Raw genomic sequence first — 24,307 nt, forward strand, 5'->3', positions numbered from 1 at the left:
AAATTTTAACATTTAATCTTTTGACTTTAAATTACTGTTGGATGTGAATTATTACTTTTTCAACTAAAATAAGTGTGTTTAAAGTGATTTCTGTGCCTGAAATTTGACAAAAGTGAAGCTTCTGAGTAAGCAAAACTCTGTAAAAATGACAATTTTGGTAACTGTGAGGGTTTCAAAAGTGGTTATTCAACATGAGGCCCGATCCAAATGACATTTTGAATCATTTTTGGTAGAGTCCATAAAATCAATTTTATGATGAAAAACGATCACCCCGGACCAGTCGAACATACAATATTTAAAAAAAATAAATAATAAATAAATAAATAAAAAATAGTGAACAAAATTTAAACAAAAAAAAAAAAGATGATGAAATTTTAACATTTAATCTTTTGACTTTAAATTACTGTTGCATGTGAATTATTACTTTTTCAACTAAAATAAGTGTGTTTAAAGTGATTTCTGTGCCTGAAATTGGTCAAAAGTGAAGCTTCTGAGTAAGCAAAACTCTGTAAAAATGACAATTTTGGTAACTGTGAGGGTTTAAAAAGTGGTTATTCAACATGAGGCCCGATCCAAATGACATTTTGAATCATTTTTGGTAGAGTCCAAAAAATCAATTTTATGATGAAAACCGATGACCCCGGACCAGTCGAACGTACAATATTTAAAAATAAATAAATACAAAAAAAAACTAAAAAAAATAAATAAAAGTTTGAAAAAAAAAAAAATTTAATTTAAAAAAAAGATGATGAAATTTTAACATTTAATCTTTTGACTTTAAATTACTGTTGGATGTGAATTATTACTTTTTCAACTAAAATAAGTGTGTTTAAAGTGATTTCTGTGCCTGAAATTGGACAAAAGTGAAGCTTCTGAGTAAGCAAAACTCTGTAAAAATGACAATTTTGGTAACTGTGAGGGTTTAAAAAGTATTTATTCAACATGAGGCCCGATCCAAATGACATTTTGAATCATTTTTGGTAGAGTCCATAAAATCAATTTTATGATGAAAAACTATGACCCCGGACCAGTCGGACATACAATATTTTAAAAAAATAAATACAAAAAATGAAAATAAAATAAAAATATTGAACAAAATAAAAAAATAAATAAAAAAGATGATGAAATTTTAACATTTAATCTTTTGACTTTAAATTACTGTTGGATGTGAATTATTACTTTTTCAACTAAAATTAGTGTGTTTAAAGTGATTTCTGTGCCTGGAATTGGACAAAAGTGAAGCTTCTGAGTAAGCAAAACTCTGTAAAAATGACAATTTTGGTAACTGTGAGGGTTTAAAAAGTGGTTATTCAACATGAGGCCCGATCCAAATGACATTTTGAATCATTTTTGGTAGAGTCCATAAAATCAATTTTATGATAAAAAACGATGACCCCGGACCAGTCGAACGTACAATATTAAAAAAAAAAAAATAAAAAAAAAAAAAAAAAAATATTGAACAAAATTAAAAAAAAAAATTTAAATAAAAAAAAAAAAAAAAAAGATGATGAAATTTTAACATTTAATCTTTTGACTTTAAATTACTGTTGGATGTGAATTATTACTTTTTCAACTAAAATAAGTGTGTTTAAAGTGATTTCTGTGCCTGGAATTGGACAAAAGTGAAGCTTCCGAGTAAACAAAATTCTGTAAAAATGACAATTTTGGTAACTGTGAGGGTTTAAAAAGTGGTTATTCAACATGAGGCCCGATCCAAATGACATTTTGAATCATTTTTGGTAGAGTCCATAAAATCAATTTTATGATGAAAAACGATGACCCCGGACCAGTCGAACGTACAATATTTAAACAAAAAAAATACAAACAAAATAATAATAAATAAAAAAATAAAAATATTAACCAAAATTAAAAAAAATAAATAAATAAATAAATTTAAAAAAAAAAAAAAAAGATTATGAAATTTTAACATTTAATCTTTTGACTTTAAATTACTGTTGGATGTGAATTATTACTTTTTCAACTAAAATAAGTGTGTTTAAAGTGATTTCTGTGCCTGAAATTTGACAAAAGTGAAGCTTCTGAGTAAGCAAAACTCTGTAAAAAGTGACAATTTTGGTAACTGTGAGGGTTTAAAAAGTGGTTATTCAACATGAGGCCCGATCCAAATGACATTTTGAATTATTTTTGGTAGAGTCCATAAAATCAATTTTATGATGAAAACCGATGACCCCGGAAAATTCGAACGTACAATATTAAAAAAAAAAAATACAAAAAAATATATATATATTGAACAAAATAAAAAAAAAATTAAATAAAAAAAAAAAAAAAAGATGATTAAATTTTAACATTTAATCTTTTGACTTTAAATTACTGTTGGATGTGAATTATTACTTTTTCAACTAAAATAAGTGTGTTTAAAGTCATTTCTGTGCCTGAAGTTGGTCAAAATTGTAGCTTTTGAGTAAGCAAAACTCTAATAAATGGCAATTTGGGTCACTGTTAGGGTTTAAAAAGTGGTTATTCAACATGAGGCCCAATCCAATGACATTTTGAATCATTTTTGGTAGTCCAAAAAAAATCAATTTTATGATGAAAAACGATGACCCCGGACCAGTCGAACGTTCAAAAAATTGTCAATATTGATCAAATTTTAACATTTAATCTTTTGACTTTAAATTACTGTTGGATGTGAGTTATTACTTTTTCAACTAAAATAAGTGTGTTTAAAGTGATTTCTGTGCCTGAAATTGGTCAAAAGTGAAGCTTCTGAGTAAGCAAAACTCTGTAAAAATGACAATTTTGGTAACTGTGAGGGTTTAAAAAGTGGTTATTCAACATGAGGCCCGATCCAAATGACATTTTGAATCATTTTTGGTAGAGTCCATAAAATCAATTTTATGATGAAAACCGATGACCCCGGACCAGTCGAACGTACAATATTTAAAAATAAATAAATACAAAAAAAACTAAAAAAAATAAATAAAATATTGAAAAAGAAAAAAAAAATTAAATTAAAAAAAAAGATGATGAAATTTTAACATTTAATCTTTTGACTTTAAATTACTGTTGGATGTGAATTATTACTTTTTCAACTAAAATAAGTGTGTTTAAAGTGATTTCTGTGCCTGAAATTGGACAAAAGTGAAGCTTCTGAGTAAGCAAAACTCTGTAAAAATGACAATTTTGGTAACTGTGAGGGTTTAAAAAGTATTTATTCAACATGTCAACATGAGGCCCGATCCAAATGACATTTTGAATCATTTTTGGTAGAGTCCATAAAATCAATTTTATGATGAAAAACGATGACCCCGGACCAGTCGAACGTACAATATTTAAACAAAAAAGAATACAAAAAAAATAATAATAATAAATAAAAAAAATAAAAATATTAACCAAAATTAAAATAAAGAAATAAATAAATAATAAAAAAAAAATAAAAAAATAAAAAGATGATGAAATTTTAACATTTAATCTTTTGACTTTAAATTACTGTTGGATGTGAATTATTACTTTTTCAACTAAAATAAGTGTGTTTAAAGTGATTTCTGTGCCTGAAATTGGACAAAAGTGAAGCTTCTGAGTAAGCAAAACTCTGTAAAAATGACAATTTTGGTAACTGTGAGGGTTTAAAAAGTGGTTATTCAACATGAGGCCCGATCCAAATGACATTTTGAATTATTTTTGGTAGAGTCCATAAAATCAATTTTATGATGAAAACCGATGACCCCGGACCAGTCGAACGTACAATATTAAAAAAAAAAAATACAAAAATATATATATATATTGAACAAAATAAAAAAAAAAATTAAATAAAAAAAAAAAAAAAAGATGATGAAATTTTAACATTTAATCTTTTGACTTTAAATTACTGTTGGATGTGAATTATTACTTTTTCAACTAAAATAAGTGTGTTTAAAGTCATTTCTGTGCCTGAAGTTGGTCAAAATTGTAGCTTTTGAGTAAGCAAAACTCTAATAAATGGCAATTTTGGTCACTGTGAGGGTTTAAAAAGTGGTTATTCAACATGAGGCCCAATCCAATGACATTTTGAATCATTTTTGGTAGTCCAAAAAAAATCAATTTTATGATGAAAAACGATGACCCCGGACTAGTCGAACGTTCAAAAAATTGTCAATATTGATCAAATTTTAACATTTAATCTTTTGACTTTAAATTACTGTTGGATGTGAGTTATTACTTTTTCAACTAAAATAAGTGTGTTTAAAGTGATTTCTGTGCCTGAAATTGGTCAAAAGTGAAGCTTCTGAGTAAGCAAAACTCTGTAAAAATGACAATTTTGGTAACTGTGAGGGTTTAAAAAGTGGTTATTCAACATGAGGCCCGATCCAAATGACATTTTGAATCATTTTTGGTAGAGTCCATAAAATCAATTTTATGATGAAAACCGATGACCCCGGACCAGTCGAACGTACAATATTTAAAAATAAATAAATACAAAAAAAACTAAAAAAAATAAATAAAATATTGAAAAAGAAAAAAAAAATTAAATTAAAAAAAAAGATGATGAAATTTTAACATTTAATCTTTTGACTTTCAATTACTGTTGGATGTGAATTATTACTTTTTCAACTAAAATAAGTGTGTTTAAAGTGATTTCTGTGCCTGAAATTGGACAAAAGTGAAGCTTCTGAGTAAGCAAAACTCTGTAAAAATGACAATTTTGGTAACTGTGAGGGTTTAAAAAGTATTTATTCAACATGAGGCCCGATCCAAATGACATTTTGAATCATTTTTGGTAGAGTCCATAAAATCAATTTTATGATGAAAAACGATGACCCCGGACCAGTCGAACGTACAATATTTAAACAAAAAAAATACAAAAAAAATAATAATAATAAATAAAAAAAATAAAAATATTAACCAAAATTAAAATAAAGAAATAAATAAATAATAAAAAAAAAAAAAAAAAAAAAAGATGATGAAATTTTAACATTTAATCTTTTGACTTTAAATTACTGTTGGATGTGAATTATTACTTTTTCAACTAAAATAAGTGTGTTTAAAGTGATTTCTGTGCCTGGAATTGGACAAAAGTGAAGCTTCCGAGGAAACAAAATTCTGTAAAAATGACAATTTTGGTAACTGTGAGGGTTTAAAAAGTGGTTATTCAACATGAGGCCCGATCCAAATGACATTTTGAATCATTTTTGGTAGAGTCCATAAAATCAATTTTATGATGAAAAACGATGACCCCGGACCAGTCGAACGTACAATATTTAAAAAAAAACAATACAAAAAAAATAATAATAATAAATAAAAAAATAAAAATATTAACCAAAATTAAAATAAATAAATAAATAAATAAATAAAAAAATAAAAATAAAAAAAAAGATGATGACATTTTAACATTTAATCTTTTGACTTTAAATTACTGTTGGATGTGAATTATTACTTTTTCAACTAAAATAAGTGTGTTTAAAGTGATTTCTGTGCCTGAAATTGGACAAAAGTGAAGCTTCTGAGTAAGCAAAACTCTGTAAAAATGACAATTTTGGTAACTGTGAGGGTTTAAAAAGTGGTTATTCAACATGAGGCCCGATCCAAATGACATTTTGAATCATTTTGGTAGAGTCCATAAAATCAATTTTATGATGAAAACCGATGACCCCGGACCAGTCGAACGTACAATATTAAAAAAAAAAAAATACAAAAAAAATAAATAAAATATTGAACAAAATAATAAAAAAAATTTCAATAAAAAAAAAAAAAAAAGATGATGAAATTTTAACATTTAATCTTTTGACTTTAAATTACTGTTGGGTGTGAATTATTACTTTTTCAACTACAATAAGTGTGTTTAAAGTGATTTCTGTGCCTGAAATTGGTCAAAATTGAAGCTTCTGAGTAAGCAAAACTCTGTAAAAATGACAATTTTGGTAACTGTGAGGGTTTAAAAAGTGGTTATTCAACATGAGGCCCGATCCAAATGACATTTTGAATCATTTTTGGTAGAGTCCATAAAATCAATTTTATGATAAAAAACGATGACCCCGGACCAGTCGAACGTACAATATTAAAAAAAAAAAAAATACAAAAAAATAAAATAAAATATTGAACAAAATTAAAAAAAAAAATTAAATAAAAAAAAAAAAAAAAGATGATTACATTTTAACATTTAATCTTTTGACTTTAAATTACTGTTGGATGTGAATTATTACTTTTTCAACTAAAATAAGTGTGTTTAAAGTGATTTCTGTGCCTGGAATTGGACAAAAGTGAAGCTTCCGAGTAAACAAAATTCTGTAAAAATGACAATTTTGGTAACTGTGAGGGTTTAAAAAGTGGTTATTCAACATGAGGCCCGATCCAAATGACATTTTGAATAATTTTTGGTAGAGTCCATAAAATCAATTTTATGATGAAAAACGATGACCCCGGACCAGTCGAACGTACAATATTTAAAAAAAAACAATACAAAAAAAATAATAATAATAAATAAAAAAATAAAAATATTAACCAAAATTAAAATAAAGAAATAAATAAATAAATACAAAAAATAAAATAAAAAAAAGATGATGAAATTTTAACATTTAATCTTTTGACTTTAAATTACTGTTGCATGTGAATTATTACTTTTTCAACTAAAATAAGTGTGTTTAAAGTGATTTCTGTGCCTGAAATTGGACAAAAGTGAAGCTTCTGAGTAAGCAAAACTCTGTAAAAATGACAATTTTGGTAACTGTGAGGGTTTAAAAAGTGGTTATTCAACATGAGGCCCGATCCAAATGACATTTTGAATCATTTTGGTAGAGTCCATAAAATCAATTTTATGATGAAAACCGATGACCCCGGACCAGTCGAACGTACAATATTAAAAAAAAAAATACAAAAAAAATAAATAAAATATTGAACAAAATTAAAAAAAAAAATTCAATAAAAAAAAAAAAAAAGATGATGAAATTTTAACATTTAATCTTTTGACTTTAAATTACTGTTGGGTGTGAATTATTACTTTTTCAACTACAATAAGTGTGTTTAAAGTGATTTCTGTGCTTGAAATTGGTCAAAATTGAAGCTTCTGAGTAAGCAAAACTCTGTAAAAATTACAATTTTGGTAACTGTGAGGGTTTAAAAAGTGGTTATTCAACATGAGGCCCGATCCAAATGACATTTTGAATCATTTTTGGTAGAGTCCATAAAATCAATTTTATGATAAAAAACGATGACCCCGGACCAGTCGAACGTACAATATTAAAAAAAAAAAAAAATACTAAAAAATAAAATAAAATATTGAACAAAATTAAAAAAAACATTTAAATAAAAAAAAAAAAAAAGATGATGAAATTTTAACATTTAATCTTTTGACTTAAAATTACTGTTGGATGTGAATTATTACTTTTTCAACTAAAATAAGTGTGTTTAAAGTGATTTCTGTGCCTGGAATTGGACAAAATTGAAGCTTCCGAGTAAACAAAATTCTGTAAAAATGACAATATTGGTAACTGTGAGGGTTTAAAAAGTGGTTATTCAACATGAGGCCCGATCCAAATGACATTTTGAATCATTTTTGGTAGAGTCCATAAAATCAATTTTATGATGAAAAACGATGACCCCGGACCAGTCGAACGTACAATATTTAAACAAAAAAAATACAAAAAAATAATAATAAATAAAAAAATAAAAATATTAACCAAAATAAAAAAAATAAAAAAATGAATACAAAAAAATAAATAAAAAGATGATGAAATTTTAACATTTAATCTTTTGACTTTAAATTACTGTTGGATGTGAATTATTACATTTTCAACTAAAATAAGTGTGTTTAAAGTGATTTCTGTGCCTGAAATTGGTCAAAAGTGAAGCTTCTGAGTAAGCAAAACTCTGTAAAAATGACAATTTTGGTAACTGTGAGGGTTTAAAAAGTGGTTATTCAACATGAGGCCCGATCCAAATGACATTTTGAATCATTTTTGGTAGAGTCCATAAAATCAATTTTATGATGAAAACCGATGACCCCGAACCAGTCGAACGTACAATATTTAAAAAAAAAAAATACAAAAAAAATAATAATAAATAATTTTTTTTAAATATTAACCAAAATTAAAAAAAAAAAAAAAAATTAAAAAAAAAAAAAAAAAAAGATGATGACATTTTAACATTTAATCTTTTGACTTTAAATTACTGTTGGATGTGAATTATTACTTTTTCAACTAAAATAAGTGTGTTTAAAGTGATTTCTGTGCCTGGAATTGGACAAAAGTGAAGCTTCCGAGTAAACAAAATTCTGTAAAAATGACAATTTTGGTAACTGTGAGGGTTTAAAAAGTGGTTATTCAACATGAGGCCCGATCCAAATGACATTTTGAATCATTTTTTGTAGAGTCCATAAAATCAATTTTATGATGAAAAACGATGACCCCGGACCAGTCGAACGTACAATATTTAAAAAAAAACAATACAAAAAAAATTATAATAATAAATAAAAAAATAAAAATATTAACCAAAATTAAAATAAATAAATAAATAAATAAATAAAAAAAATAAAATAAAAAAAAAGATGATGAAATTTTAACATTTAATCTTTTGACTTTAAATTACTGTTGGATGTGAAATATTACTTTTTCAACTAAAATAAGTGTGTTTAAAGTGATTTCTGTGCCTGAAATTGGACAAAAGTGAAGCTTCTGAGTAAGCAAAACTCTGTAAAAATGACAATTTTGGTAACTGTGAGGGTTTAAAAAGTGGTTATTCAACATGAGGCCCGATCCAAATGACATTTTGAATCATTTTGGTAGAGTCCATAAAATCAATTTTATGATGAAAACCGATGACCCCGGACCAGTCGAACGTACAATATTAAAAAAAAAAAATACAAAAAAAATAAATAAAATATTGAACAAAAAAAAAAAAAAAATTTCAATAAAAAAAAAAAAAGATGATGAAATTTTAACATTTAATCTTTTGACTTTAAATTACTGTTGGGTGTGAATTATTACTTTTTCAACTACAATAAGTGTGTTTAAAGTGATTTCTGTGCCTGAAATTGGTCAAAATTGAAGCTTCTGAGTAAGCAAAACTCTGTAAAAATGACAATTTTGGTAACTGTGAGGGTTTAAAAAGTGGTTATTCAACATGAGGCCCGATCCAAATGACATTTTGAATCATTTTTGGTAGAGTCCATAAAATCAATTTTATGATAAAAAACGATGACCCCGGACCAGTCGAACGTACAATATTAAAAAAAAAAAAATAAAATAAAATATTGAACAAAATTAAAAAAAAAAATTAAATAAAAAAAAAAAAAAAAGATGATTACATTTTAACATTTAATCTTTTGACTTTAAATTACTGTTGGATGTGAATTATTACTTTTTCAACTAAAATAAGTGTGTTTAAAGTGATTTCTGTGCCTGGAATTGGACAAAAGTGAAGCTTCCGAGTAAACAAAATTCTGTAAAAATGACAATTTTGGTAACTGTGAGGGTTTAAAAAGTGGTTATTCAACATGAGGCCCGATCCAAATGACATTTTGAATAATTTTTGGTAGAGTCCATAAAATCAATTTTATGATGAAAAACGATGACCCCGGACCAGTCGAACGTACAATATTTAAAAAAAAACAATACAAAAAAAATAATAATAATAAATAAAAAAATAAAAATATTAACCAAAATTAAAATAAAGAAATAAATAAATAAATACAAAAAATAAAATAAAAAAAGAGATGATGAAATTTTAACATTTAATCTTTTGACTTTAAATTACTGTTGCATGTGAATTATTACTTTTTCAACTAAAATAAGTGTGTTTAAAGTGATTTCTGTGCCTGAAATTGGACAAAAGTGAAGCTTCTGAGTAAGCAAAACTCTGTAAAAATGACAATTTTGGTAACTGTGAGGGTTTAAGAAGTGGTTATTCAACATGAGGCCCGATCCAAATGACATTTTGAATCATTTTGGTAGAGTCCATAAAATAAATTTTATGATGAAAACCGATGACCCCGGACCAGTCGAACGTACAATATTAAAAAAAAAAAATACAAAAAAAATAAATAAAATATTGAACAAAAAAAAAAAAAAAAATTCAATAAAAAAAAAAAAAAAGATGATGAAATTTTAACATTTAATCTTTTGACTTTAAATTACTGTTGGGTGTGAATTATTACTTTTTCAACTACAATAAGTGTGTTTAAAGTGATTTCTGTGCTTGAAATTGGTCAAAATTGAAGCTTCTGAGTAAGCAAAACTCTGTAAAAATTACAATTTTGGTAACTGTGAGGGTTTAAAAAGTGGTTATTCAACATGAGGCCCGATCCAAATGACATTTTGAATCATTTTTGGTAGAGTCCATAAAATCAATTTTATGATAAAAAACGATGACCCCGGACCAGTCGAACGTACAATATTAAAAAAAAAAAAAAAATACTAAAAAATAAAATAAAATATTGAACAAAATTAAAAAAAAAATTTAAATAAAAAAAAAAAAAAAGATGATGAAATTTTAACATTTAATCTTTTGACTTAAAATTACTGTTGGATGTGAATTATTACTTTTTCAACTAAAATAAGTGTGTTTAAAGTGATTTCTGTGCCTGGAATTGGACAAAATTGAAGCTTCCGAGTAAACAAAATTCTGTAAAAATGACAATATTGGTAACTGTGAGGGTTTAAAAAGTGGTTATTCAACATGAGGCCCGATCCAAATGACATTTTGAATCATTTTTGGTAGAGTCCATAAAATCAATTTTATGATGAAAAACGATGACCCCGGACCAGTCGAACGTACAATATTTAAACAAAAAAAATACAAAAAAATAATAATAAATAAAAAAATAAAAATATTAACCAAAATAAAAAAAATAAAAAAATGAATACAAAAAAATAAATAAAAAGATGATGAAATTTTAACATTTAATCTTTTGACTTTAAATTACTGTTGGATGTGAATTATTACATTTTCAACTAAAATAAGTGTGTTTAAAGTGATTTCTGTGCCTGAAATTGGTCAAAAGTGAAGCTTCTGAGTAAGCAAAACTCTGTAAAAATGACAATTTTGGTAACTGTGAGGGTTTAAAAAGTGGTTATTCAACATGAGGCCCGATCCAAATGACATTTTGAATCATTTTTGGTAGAGTCCATAAAATCAATTTTATGATGAAAACCGATGACCCCGAACCAGTCGAACGTACAATATTTAAAAAAAAAAAATACAAAAAAAAATAATAATAAATAATTTTTTTTAAATATTAACCAAAATTAAAAAAAAAAAAAAAAAATTAAAAAAAAAAAAAAAAAAAGATGATGACATTTTAACATTTAATCTTTTGACTTTAAATTACTGTTGGATGTGAATTATTACTTTTTCAACTAAAATAAGTGTGTTTAAAGTGATTTCTGTGCCTGGAATTGGACAAAAGTGAAGCTTCCGAGTAAACAAAATTCTGTAAAAATGACAATTTTGGTAACTGTGAGGGTTTAAAAAGTGGTTATTCAACATGAGGCCCGATCCAAATGACATTTTGAATCATTTTTGGTAGAGTCCATAAAATCAATTTTATGATGAAAAACGATGACCCCGGACCAGTCGAACGTACAATATTTAAACAAAAAAAATACAAACAAAATAATAATAAATAAAAAAAAAAAAAATATTAACCAAAATTAAAAAAAAAAAATAAAAAAAAAAAAGATTATGAAATTTTAACATTTAATCTTTTGACTTTAAATTACTGTTGGATGTGAATTATTACTTTTTCAACTAAAATAAGTGTGTTTAAAGTGATTTCTGTGCCTGAAATTTGACAAAAGTGAAGCTTCTGAGTAAGCAAAACTCTGTAAAAATGACAATTTTGGTAACTGTGAGGGTTTCAAAAGTGGTTATTCAACATGAGGCCCGATCCAAATGACATTTTGAATCATTTTTGGTAGAGTCCATAAAATCAATTTTATGATGAAAAACGATCACCCCGGACCAGTCGAACATACAATATTTAAAAAAAAATAATAATAAATAAATAAATAAAAAATAGTGAACAAAATTTAAACAAAAAAAAAAAAGATGATGAAATTTTAACATTTAATCTTTTGACTTTAAATTACTGTTGCATGTGAATTATTACTTTTTCAACTAAAATAAGTGTGTTTAAAGTGATTTCTGTGCCTGAAATTGGTCAAAAGTGAAGCTTCTGAGTAAGCAAAACTCTGTAAAAATGACAATTTTGGTAACTGTGAGGGTTTAAAAAGTGGTTATTCAACATGAGGCCCGATCCAAATGACATTTTGAATTATTTTTGGTAGAGTCCATAAAATCAATTTTATGATGAAAACCGATGACCCCGGACCAGTCGAACGTACAATATTAAAAAAAAAAAAATACAAAAAAAAAATATATATATTGAACAAAAAAAAAAAAAAAATTAAAAAAACAAAAACAAAAAAAAAGATGATGAAATTTTAACATTTAATCTTTTGACTTTAAATTACTGTTGGATGTGAATTATTACTTTTTCAACTAAAATAAGTGTGTTTAAAGTCATTTCTGTGCCTGAAGTTGGTCAAAATTGAAGCTTTTGAGTAAGCAAAACTCTAATAAATGGCAATTTTGGTCACTGTGAGGGTTTAAAAAGTGGTTATTCAACATGAGGCCCAATCCAATGACATTTTGAATCATTTTTGGTAGTCCAAAAAAAATCAATTTTATGATGAAAAACGATGACCCCGGACCAGTCGAACGTTCAAAAAATTGTCAATATTGATCACATTTTAACATTTAATCTTTTGACTTTAAATTACTGTTGGATGTGAGTTATTACTTTTTGAACTAAAATAAGTGTGTTTAAAGTGATTTCTGTGCCTGAAATTGGTCAAAAGTGAAGCTTCTGAGTAAGCAAAACTCTGTAAAAATGACAATTTTGGTAACTGTGAGGGTTTAAAAAGTGGTTATTCAACATGAGGCCCGATCCAAATGACATTTTGAATCATTTTTGGTAGAGTCCATAAAATCAATTTTATGATGAAAACCGATGACCCCGGACCAGTCGAACGTACAATATTTAAAAATAAATAAATACAAAAAAAACTAAAAAAAATAAATAAAATATTGAAAAAAAAAAAAATGTAATTAAAAAAAAAAGATGATGACATTTTAACATTTAATCTTTTGACTTTAAATTACTGTTGGATGTGAATTATTACTTTTTCAACTAAAATAAGTGTGTTTAAAGTGATTTCTGTGCCTGAAATTGGACAAAAGTGAAGCTTCTGAGTAAGCAAAACTCTGTAAAAATGACAATTTTGGTAACTGTGAGGGTTTAAAAAGTATTTATTCAACATGAGGCCCGATCCAAATGACATTTTGAATCATTTTTGGTAGAGTCCATAAAATCAATTTTATGATGAAAAACAATGACCCCGGACCAGTCGAACGTACAATATTTAAACAAAAAAAATACAAAAAAAATAATAATAATAAATAAAAAAAATAAAAATATTAACCAAAATTAAAATAAAGAAATAAATAAATAATAAAAAAAATAAAATAAAAAAAGATGATGAAATTTTAACATTTAATCTTTTGACTTTAAATTACTGTTGGATGTGAATTATTACTTTTTCAACTAAAATAAGTGTGTTTAAAGTGATTTCTGTGCCTGAAATTGGACAAAAGTGAAGCTTCTGAGTAAGCAAAACTCTGTAAAAATGACAATTTTGGTAACTGTGAGGGTTTAAAAAGTGGTTATTCAACATGAGGCCCGATCCAAATGACATTTTGAATCATTTTGGTAGAGTCCATAAAATCAATTTTATGATGAAAACCGATGACCCCGGACCAGTCGAACGTACAATATTAAAAAAAAATACAAAAAAAATAAATAAAATATTGAACAAAATTAAAAAAAAATTCAATTAAAAAAAAAAAATAAAAGATGATGAAATTTTAACATTTAATCTTTTGACTTTAAATTACTGTTGGATGTGAATTATTACTTTTTCAACTAAAATAAGTGTGTTTAAAGTGATTTCTGTGCCTGGAATTGGACAAAAGTGAAGCTTCCGAGTAAACAAAATTCTGTAAAAATGACAATTTTGGTAACTGTGAGGGTTTAAAAAGTGGTTATTCAACATGAGGCCCGATCCAAATGACATTTTGAATCATTTTTTGTAGAGTCCATAAAATCAATTTTATGATGAAAAACGATGACCCCGGACCAGTCGAACGTACAATATTTAAAAAAAAACAATACAAAAAAAATTATAATAATAAATAAAAAAATAAAAATATTAACCAAAATTAAAATAAATAAATAAATAAATAAATAAAAAAATAAAATAAAAAAAAGATGATGAAATTTTAACATTTAATCTTTTGACTTTAAATTACTGTTGGATGTGAAATATTACTTTTTCAACTAAAATAAGTGTGTTTAAAGTGATTTCTGTGCCAGGAATTGGACAAAAGTGAAGCTTCCGAGTAAACAAAATTCTGTAAAAATGACAATTTTGGTAACTGTGAGGGTTTAAAAAGTGGTTATTCAACATGAGGCCCGATCCAAATGACATTTTGAATCATTTTTGGTAGAGTCCATAAAATCACTTTTATGATGAAAAACGATGACCCCGGACCAGTCGAACGTACAATATTTAAAAAAAAATACAGAAAAATAAAAAATAAAAAATAAAACAAAAATAAACAAAATTAAAAAAAATGAATAAATAAATAAATAAATTAAAAAATTAAATAAAAAAAAAAATAAAAAAAAATGACATTTTAACATTTAATCTTTTGACTTTAAATTACAGTTGGATGTGAATTATTACTTTTTCAACTAAAATAAGTGTGTTTAAAGTGATTTCTGTGCCTGAAAATTGACAAAAGTGAAGCTTCTGAGTAAGCAAAACTCTGTAAAAATGACAATTTTGGTAACTGTGAGGGTTTAAAAAGTGGTTATTCAACATGAGGCCCGATCCAAATGACATTTTGAATCATTTTTGGTAGAGTCCATAAAATCAATTTTATGATGAAAAACGATGACCCCGGACCAGTCAAACATACAATATTTAAAAAAAAAAAAAAAAAAAAAATATTGAACAAAATTTAAACAAAAAAAAAAAGATGATAAAATTTTAACATTTAATCTTTTGACTTTAAATTACTGTTGGATGTGAATTATTACTCTTTCAACTAAAATAAGTGTGTTTAAAGTGATTTCTGTGCCTGAAATTGGTCAAAAGTGAAGCTTCTGAGTAAGCAAAACTCTGTAAAAATGACAATTTTGGTAACTGTGAGGGTTTAAAAAGTTGTTATTCAACATGAGGCCCGATCTAAATGACATTTTGAATCATTTTTGGTAGAGTCCATAAAATCAATTTTATGATGAAAAACGATGACCCCGGACCAGTCGAACATACAATATTTAAACAAAAAAAATACAAAAAAATAATAATAATAAATAAAAAAAATTAAAATATTAACCAAAATTAAAATAAAGAAATAAATAAATAATAAAAAAAATAAAATAAAAAAAGATGATGAAATTTTAACATTTAATCTTTTGACTTTAAATTACTGTTGGATGTGAATTATTACTTTTTCAACTAAAATAAGTGTGTTTAAAGTGATTTCTGTGCCTGAAATTGGACAAAAGTGAAGCTTCTGAGTAAGCAAAACTCTGTAAAAATGACAATTTTGGTAACTGTGAGGGTTTAAAAAGTATTTATTCAACATGAGGCCCGATCCAAAGGGCATTTTGAATCATTTTTGGTAGAGTCCATAAAATCAATTTTATGATGAAAAACGATGACCCCGGACCAGTCGAACATACAATATTTAAAAAAAAAAAAAAAAAAAAAATATTGAACAAAATTTAAACAAAAAATAAAAAAGATGATAACATTTTAACATTTAATCTTTTGACTTTAAATTACTGTTGGATGTGAATTATTACTCTTTCAACTAAAATAAGTGTGTTTAAAGTGATTTCTGTGCCTGAAATTGGTCAAAAGTGAAGCTTCTGAGTAAGCAAAACTCTGTAAAAATGACAATTTTGGTAACTGTGAGGGTTTAAAAAGTTGTTATTCAACATGAGGCCCGATCCAAATGACATTTTGAATCATTTTTGGTAGAGTCCATAAAATCAATTTTATGATGAAAAACGATGACCCCAAACCAGTCGAACGTACAATATTTAAAAAAAAATAAATATTAAATTTAAAAAATAAATAAAAAATATTGAACAAAATTTAAAAAACAAATATTTAAATTAAAAAAAAAAAAAAAAAGATGATGAAATTTTAACATTTAATCTTTTGACTTTAAATTACTGTTGGATGTGAATTATTACTTTTTCAACTAAAATAAGTGTGTTCAAAGTGATTTCTGTGCCTGAAATTGGACAAAAGTGAAGCTTCTGAGTAAGCAAAACTCTGTAAAAATGACAATTTTGGTAACTGTGAGGGTTTAAAAAGTATTTATTCAACATGAGGCCCGATCCAAATGACATTTTGAATCATTTTTGGTAGAGTCCATAAAATCAATTTTATGATGAAAAACTATGACCCCGGACCAGTCGAACATACAATATTAAAAAAAATAAAAAAATAAAAATAAATATTGAACGAAATTTAAACAAAAAAAAAAAAAGATGATAAAATTTTAACATTTAATCTTTTGACTTTAAATTACTGTTGGATGTGAATTATTACTCTTTCAACTAAAATAAGTGTGTTTAAAGTGATTTCTGTGCCTGAAATTGGTCAAAAGTGAAGCTTCTGAGTAAGCAAAACTCTGTAAAAATGACAATTTTGGTAACTGTGAGGGTTTAAAAAGTTGTTATTCAACATGAGGCCCGATCCAAATGACATTTTGAATCATTTTTGGTAGAGTCCATAAAATCAATTTTATGATGAAAAACGATGACCCCGGACCAGTCGAACGTACAATATTTAAAAAAAAAAACAAAAAAAATAATAATAATAAATAAAAAAATAAAAATATTAACCAAAATTAAAAAACATAAATAAATAAATAAATTAAAAAAAAAAAAAAAAAAAGATGATGAAATTTTAACATTTAATCTTTTGACTTTACATTACTGTTGGATGTGAATTATTACTTTTTCAACTAAAATAAGTGTGTTTAAAGTGATTTCTATGCCTGAAATTGGACAAAAGTGAAGCTTCTGAGTAAGCAAAACTCTGTAAAAATGACAATTTTGGTAACTGTGAGGGTTTAAAAAGTATTTATTCAACATGAGGCCCGATCCAAAGGACATTTTGAATCATTTTTGGTAGAGTCCATAAAATCAATTTTATGATGAAAACTGATGACCCCGGACCAGTCGAACGTCCAATATTAAAAAAAAAATAAATACAAAAAAAAATTACAAAAAATTAAACAAAATTTAAAATAAATAAATAAATAAATAAAAAAAATTAAATAAAAAAAAAGAAAAGATGATGAAATTTTAACATTTATTCTTTTGACTTTAAATTACTGTTGGATGTGAATTATTACTTTTTCAACTGAAATAAGTGTGTTTAAAGTGATTTCTGTGCCTGAAATTGGTCAAAAGTGAAGCTTCTGAGTAAGCAAAACTCTGTAAAAATGACAATTTTGGTAACTGTGAGGGTTTAAAAAGTGGTTATTCAACATGAGGCCCGATCCAAATGACATTTTGAATCATTTTTGGTAGAGTCCATAAAATCAATTTTATGATGAAAACCGATGACCCCGGACCAGTCGAACGTACAATATTAAAAAATAAATAAATACAAAAAAAACTTAAAAAAATAAATAAAATACTGAAAAAAACAAATTTTATTAAAAAAAAAGATGATGAAATTTTAACATTTAATCTTTTGACTTTAAATTACTGTTGGATGTGAATTATTACTTTTTCAACTAAAATAAGTGTGTTTAAAGTGATTTCCGTGCCTGAAATTGGACAAAAGTGAAGCTTCTGAGTAAGCAAAACTCTGTAAAAATGACAATTTTGGTAACTGTGAGGGTTTAAAAAGTATTTATTCAACATGAGGCCCGATCCAAATGACATTTTGAATCATTTTTGGTAGAGTCCATAAAATCAATTTTATGATGAAAAACTATGACCCCGGACCAGTCGAACATACAATATTTTAAAAAAATAAATACAAAAAATGAAAATAAAATAAAAATATTGAACAAAATTAAAAAAAAAAAAGATGATGAAATTTTAACATTTAATCTTTTGACTTTAAATTACTGTTGGATGTGAATTATTACTTTTTCAACTAAAATAAGTTGTTTAAAGTGATTTCTGTGCCTGGAATTGGACAAAAGTGAAGCTTCTGAGTAAGCAAAACTCTGTAAAAATGACAATTTTGGTAACTGTGAGGGTTTAAAAAGTGGTTATTCAACATGAGGCCCGATCCAAATGACATTTTGAATCATTTTTGGTAGAGTCCATAAAATCAATTTTATGATAAAAAACGATGACCCCGGACCAGTCGAACATACAATATTTAAAAAAATAAAAAAAAAAAAAATATTGAACAAAATTTAAACAAAAAATAAAAAAGATGATACAATTTTAACATTTAATCTTTTGACTTTAAATTACTGTTGGATGTGAATTATTACTCTTTCAACTAAAATAAGTGTGTTTAAAGTGATTTCTGTGCCTGAAATTGGTCAAAAGTGAAGCTTCTGAGTAAGCAAAACTCTGTAAAAATGACAATTTTGGTAACTGTGACGGTTTAAAAAGTTGTTATTCAACATGAGGCCCGATCCAAATGACATTTTGAATCATTTTTGGTAGAGTCCATAAAATCAATTTTATGATGAAAAACGATGACCCCAAACCAGTCGAACGTACAATATTTAAAAAAAAATAAATATTAAATTTAAAAAATAAATAAAAAATATTGAACAAAATTTAAAAAACAAATATTTAAATTAAAAAAAAAAAAAAAAGATGATGAAATTTTAACATTTAATCTTTTGACTTTAAATTACTGTTGGATGTGAATTATTACTTTTTCAACTAAAATAAGTGTGTTCAAAGTGATTTCTGTGCCTGAAATTGGACAAAAGTGAAGCTTCTGAGTAAGCAAAACTCTGTAAAAATGACAATTTTGGTAACTGTGAGGGTTTAAAAAGTATTTATTCAACATGAGGCCCGATCCAAATGACATTTTGAATCATTTTTGGTAGAGTCCATAAAATCAATTTTATGATGAAAAACTATGACCCCGGACCAGTCGAACATACAATATTAAAAAAAAAAAATAAAAAAAAAAAAATATTGAACGAAATTTAAACAAAAAAAAAAAGATGATAAAATTTTAACATTTAATCTTTTGACTTTAAATTACTGTTGGATGTGAATTATTACTCTTTCAACTAAAATAAGTGTGTTTAAAGTGATTTCTGTGCCTGAAATTGGTCAAAAGTGAAGCTTCTGAGTAAGCAAAACTCTGTAAAAATGACAATTTTGGTAACTGTGAGGGTTTAAAAAGTTGTTATTCAACATGAGGCCCGATCCAAATGACATTTTGAATCATTTTTGGTAGAGTCCATAAAATCAATTTTATGATGAAAAACGATGACCCCGGACCAGTCGAACGTACAATATTTAAAAAAAAAAAATACAAAAAAAATAATAATAATAAATAAAAAAAATAAAAATATTAACCAAAATTAAAATAAAGAAATAAATAAATAATAAAAAAAATAAAATAAAAAAAGATGATGAAATTTTAACATTTAATCTTTTGACTTTAAATTACTGTTGGATGTGAATTATTACTTTTTCAACTAAAATAAGTGTGTTTAAAGTGATTTCTGTGCCTGAAATTGGACAAAAGTGAAGCTTCTGAGTAAGCAAAACTCTGTAAAAATGACAATTTTGGTAACTGTGAGGGTTTAAAAAGTGGTTATTCAACATGAGGCCCGATCCAAATGACATTTTGAATCATTTTGGTAGAGTCCATAAAATCAATTTTATGATGAAAACCGATGACCCCGGACCAGTCGAACGTACAATATTAAAAAAAAATACAAAAAAAATAAATAAAATATTGAACAAAATTAAAAAAAAATTCAATTAAAAAAAAAAAATAAAAGATGATGAAATTTTAACATTTAATCTTTTGACTTTAAATTACTGTTGGATGTGAATTATTACTTTTTCAACTAAAATAAGTGTGTTTAAAGTGATTTCTGTGCCTGGAATTGGACAAAAGTGAAGCTTCCGAGTAAACAAAATTCTGTAAAAATGACAATTTTGGTAACTGTGAGGGTTTAAAAAGTGGTTATTCAACATGAGGCCCGATCCAAATGACATTTTGAATCATTTTTTGTAGAGTCCATAAAATCAATTTTATGATGAAAAACGATGACCCCGGACCAGTCGAACGTACAATATTTAAAAAAAAACAATACAAAAAAAATTATAATAATAAATAAAAATATTAACCAAAATTAAAATAAATAAATAAATAAATAAATAAAAAAAATAAAATAAAAAAAAAGATGATGAAATTTTAACATTTAATCTTTTGACTTTAAATTACTGTTGGATGTGAAATATTACTTTTTCAACTAAAATAAGTGTGTTTAAAGTGATTTCTGTGCCAGGAATTGGACAAAAGTGAAGCTTCCGAGTAAACAAAATTCTGTAAAAATGACAATTTTGGTAACTGTGAGGGTTTAAAAAGTGGTTATTCAACATGAGGCCCGATCCAAATGACATTTTGAATCATTTTTGGTAGAGTCCATAAAATCACTTTTATGATGAAAAACGATGACCCCGGACCAGTCGAACGTACAATATTTAAAAAAAAAATACAGAAAAATAAAAAATAAAAAATAAAACAAAAATAAACAAAATTTAAAAAAATGAATAAATAAATAAATAAATTAAAAAATTAAATAAAAAATAAATAAAAAAAATGACATTTTAACATTTAATCTTTTGACTTTAAATTACAGTTGGATGTGAATTATTACTTTTTCAACTAAAATAAGTGTGTTTAAAGTGATTTCTGTGCCTGAAAATTGACAAAAGTGAAGCTTCTGAGTAAGCAAAACTCTGTAAAAATGACAATTTTGGTAACTGTGAGGGTTTAAAAAGTGGTTATTCAACATGAGGCCCGATCCAAATGACATTTTGAATCATTTTTGGTAGAGTCCATAAAATCAATTTTATGATGAAAAACGATGACCCCGGACCAGTCAAACATACAATATTTAAAAAAAAAAAAAAAAAAAAATATTGAACAAAATTTAAACAAAAAAAAAAAAGATGATAAAATTTTAACATTTAATCTTTTGACTTTAAATTACTGTTGGATGTGAATTATTACTCTTTCAACTAAAATAAGTGTGTTTAAAGTGATTTCTGTGCCTGAAATTGGTCAAAAGTGAAGCTTCTGAGTAAGCAAAACTCTGTAAAAATGACAATTTTGGTAACTGTGAGGGTTTAAAAAGTTGTTATTCAACATGAGGCCCGATCCAAATGACATTTTGAATCATTTTTGGTAGAGTCCATAAAATCAATTTTATGATGAAAAACGATGACCCCGGACCAGTCGAACATACAATATTTAAACAAAAAAAATACAAAAAAATAATAATAATAAATAAAAAAAATTAAAATATTAACCAAAATTAAAATAAAGAAATAAATAAATAATAAAAAAAAAAAAAAAAAAAAAGATGATGAAATTTTAACATTTAATCTTTTGACTTTAAATTACTGTTGGATGTGAATTATTACTTTTTCAACTAAAATAAGTGTGTTTAAAGTGATTTCTGTGCCTGAAATTGGACAAAAGTGAAGCTTCTGAGTAAGCAAAACTCTGTAAAAATGACAATTTTGGTAACTGTGAGGGTTTAAAAAGTATTTATTCAACATGAGGCCCGATCCAAAGGGCATTTTGAATCATTTTTGGTAGAGTCCATAAAATCAATTTTATGATGAAAAACGATGACCCCGGACCAGTCGAACATACAATATTTAAAAAAAAAAAAAAAAAAAAATATTGAACAAAATTTAAACAAAAAATAAAAAAGATGATAACATTTTAACATTTAATCTTTTGACTTTAAATTACTGTTGGATGTGAATTATTACTCTTTCAACTAAAATAAGTGTGTTTAAAGTGATTTCTGTGCCTGAAATTGGTCAAAAGTGAAGCTTCTGAGTAAGCAAAACTCTGTAAAAATGACAATTTTGGTAACTGTGAGGGTTTAAAAAGTTGTTATTCAACATGAGGCCCGATCCAAATGACATTTTGAATCATTTTTGGTAGAGTCCATAAAATCAATTTTATGATGAAAAACGATGACCCCAAACCAGTCGAACGTACAATATTTAAAAAAAAATAAATATTAAATTTAAAAAATAAATAAAAAATATTGAACAAAATTTAAAAAACAAATATTTAAATTAAAAAAAAAAAAAAAAGATGATGAAATTTTAACATTTAATCTTTTGACTTTAAATTACTGTTGGATGTGAATTATTACTTTTTCAACTAAAATAAGTGTGTTCAAAGTGATTTCTGTGCCTGAAATTGGACAAAAGTGAAGCTTCTGAGTAAGCAAAACTCTGTAAAAATGACAATTTTGGTAACTGTGAGGGTTTAAAAAGTATTTATTCAACATGAGGCCCGATCCAAATGACATTTTGAATCATTTTTGGTAGAGTCCATAAAATCAATTTTATGATGAAAAACTATGACCCCGGACCAGTCGAACATACAATATTAAAAAAAAAAAAAAAAAAAAAATAAATATTGAACGAAATTTAAACAAAAAAAAAAAAAGATGATAAAATTTTAACATTTAATCTTTTGACTTTAAATTACTGTTGGATGTGAATTATTACTCTTTCAACTAAAATAAGTGTGTTTAAAGTGATTTCTGTGCCTGAAATTGGTCAAAAGTGAAGCTTCTGTGTAAGCAAAACTCTGTAAAAATGACAATTTTGGTAACTGTGAGGGTTTAAAAAGTTGTTATTCAACATGAGGCCCGATCCAAATGACATTTTGAATCATTTTTGGTAGAGTCCATAAAATCAATTTTATGATGAAAAACGATGACCCCGGACCAGTCGAACGTACAATATTTAAAAAAAAAAACAAAAAAAATAATAATAATAAATAAAAAAATAAAAATATTAACCAAAATTAAAAAAATAAATAAATAAATAAATAAAAAAAAAAAAAAAAAAAAAGATGATGAAATTTTAACATTTAATCTTTTGACTTTACATTACTGTTGGATGTGAATTATTACTTTTTCAACTAAAATAAGTGTGTTTAAAGTGATTTCTATGCCTGAAATTGGACAAAAGTGAAGCTTCTGAGTAAGCAAAACTCTGTAAAAATGACAATTTTGGTAACTGTGAGGGTTTAAAAAGTATTTATTCAACATGAGGCCCGATCCAAAGGACATTTTGAATCATTTTTGGTAGAGTCCATAAAATCAATTTTATGATGAAAACTGATGACCCCGGACCAGTCGAACGTCCAATATTAAAAAAAAAATAAATACAAAAAAAAATTACAAAAAATTAAACAAAATTTAAAATAAATAAATAAATAAATAAAAAAAATTAAATAAAAAAAAAAGAAAAGATGATGAAATTTTAACATTTATTCTTTTGACTTTAAATTACTGTTGGATGTGAATTATTACTTTTTCAACTGAAATAAGTGTGTTTAAAGTGATTTCTGTGCCTGAAATTGGTCAAAAGTGAAGCTTCTGAGTAAGCAAAACTCTGTAAAAATGACAATTTTGGTAACTGTGAGGGTTTAAAAAGTGGTTATTCAACATGAGGCCCGATCCAAATGACATTTTGAATCATTTTTGGTAGAGTCCATAAAATCAATTTTATGATGAAAACCGATGACCCCGGACCAGTCGAACGTACAATATTAAAAAATAAATAAATACAAAAAAAACTTAAAAAAATAAATAAAATACTGAAAAAAACAAATTTTATTAAAAAAAAAGATGATGAAATTTTAACATTTAATCTTTTGACTTTAAATTACTGTTGGATGTGAATTATTACTTTTTCAACTAAAATAAGTGTGTTTAAAGTGATTTCCGTGCCTGAAATTGGACAAAAGTGAAGCTTCTGAGTAAGCAAAACTCTGTAAAAATGACAATTTTGGTAACTGTGAGGGTTTAAAAAGTATTTATTCAACATGAGGCCCGATCCAAATGACATTTTGAATCATTTTTGGTAGAGTCCATAAAATCAATTTTATGATGAAAAACTATGACCCCGGACCAGTCGAACATACAATATTTTAAAAAAATAAATACAAAAAATGAAAATAAAATAAAAATATTGAACAAAATTAAAAAAAAAAAAAGATGATGAAATTTTAACATT

The sequence above is a fragment of the Lissotriton helveticus genome, chromosome 4_1, assembly GCF_964261635.1.
Source record: "Lissotriton helveticus chromosome 4_1, aLisHel1.1, whole genome shotgun sequence".
Classification (NCBI taxonomy): Eukaryota; Metazoa; Chordata; class Amphibia; order Caudata; family Salamandridae; genus Lissotriton; species Lissotriton helveticus.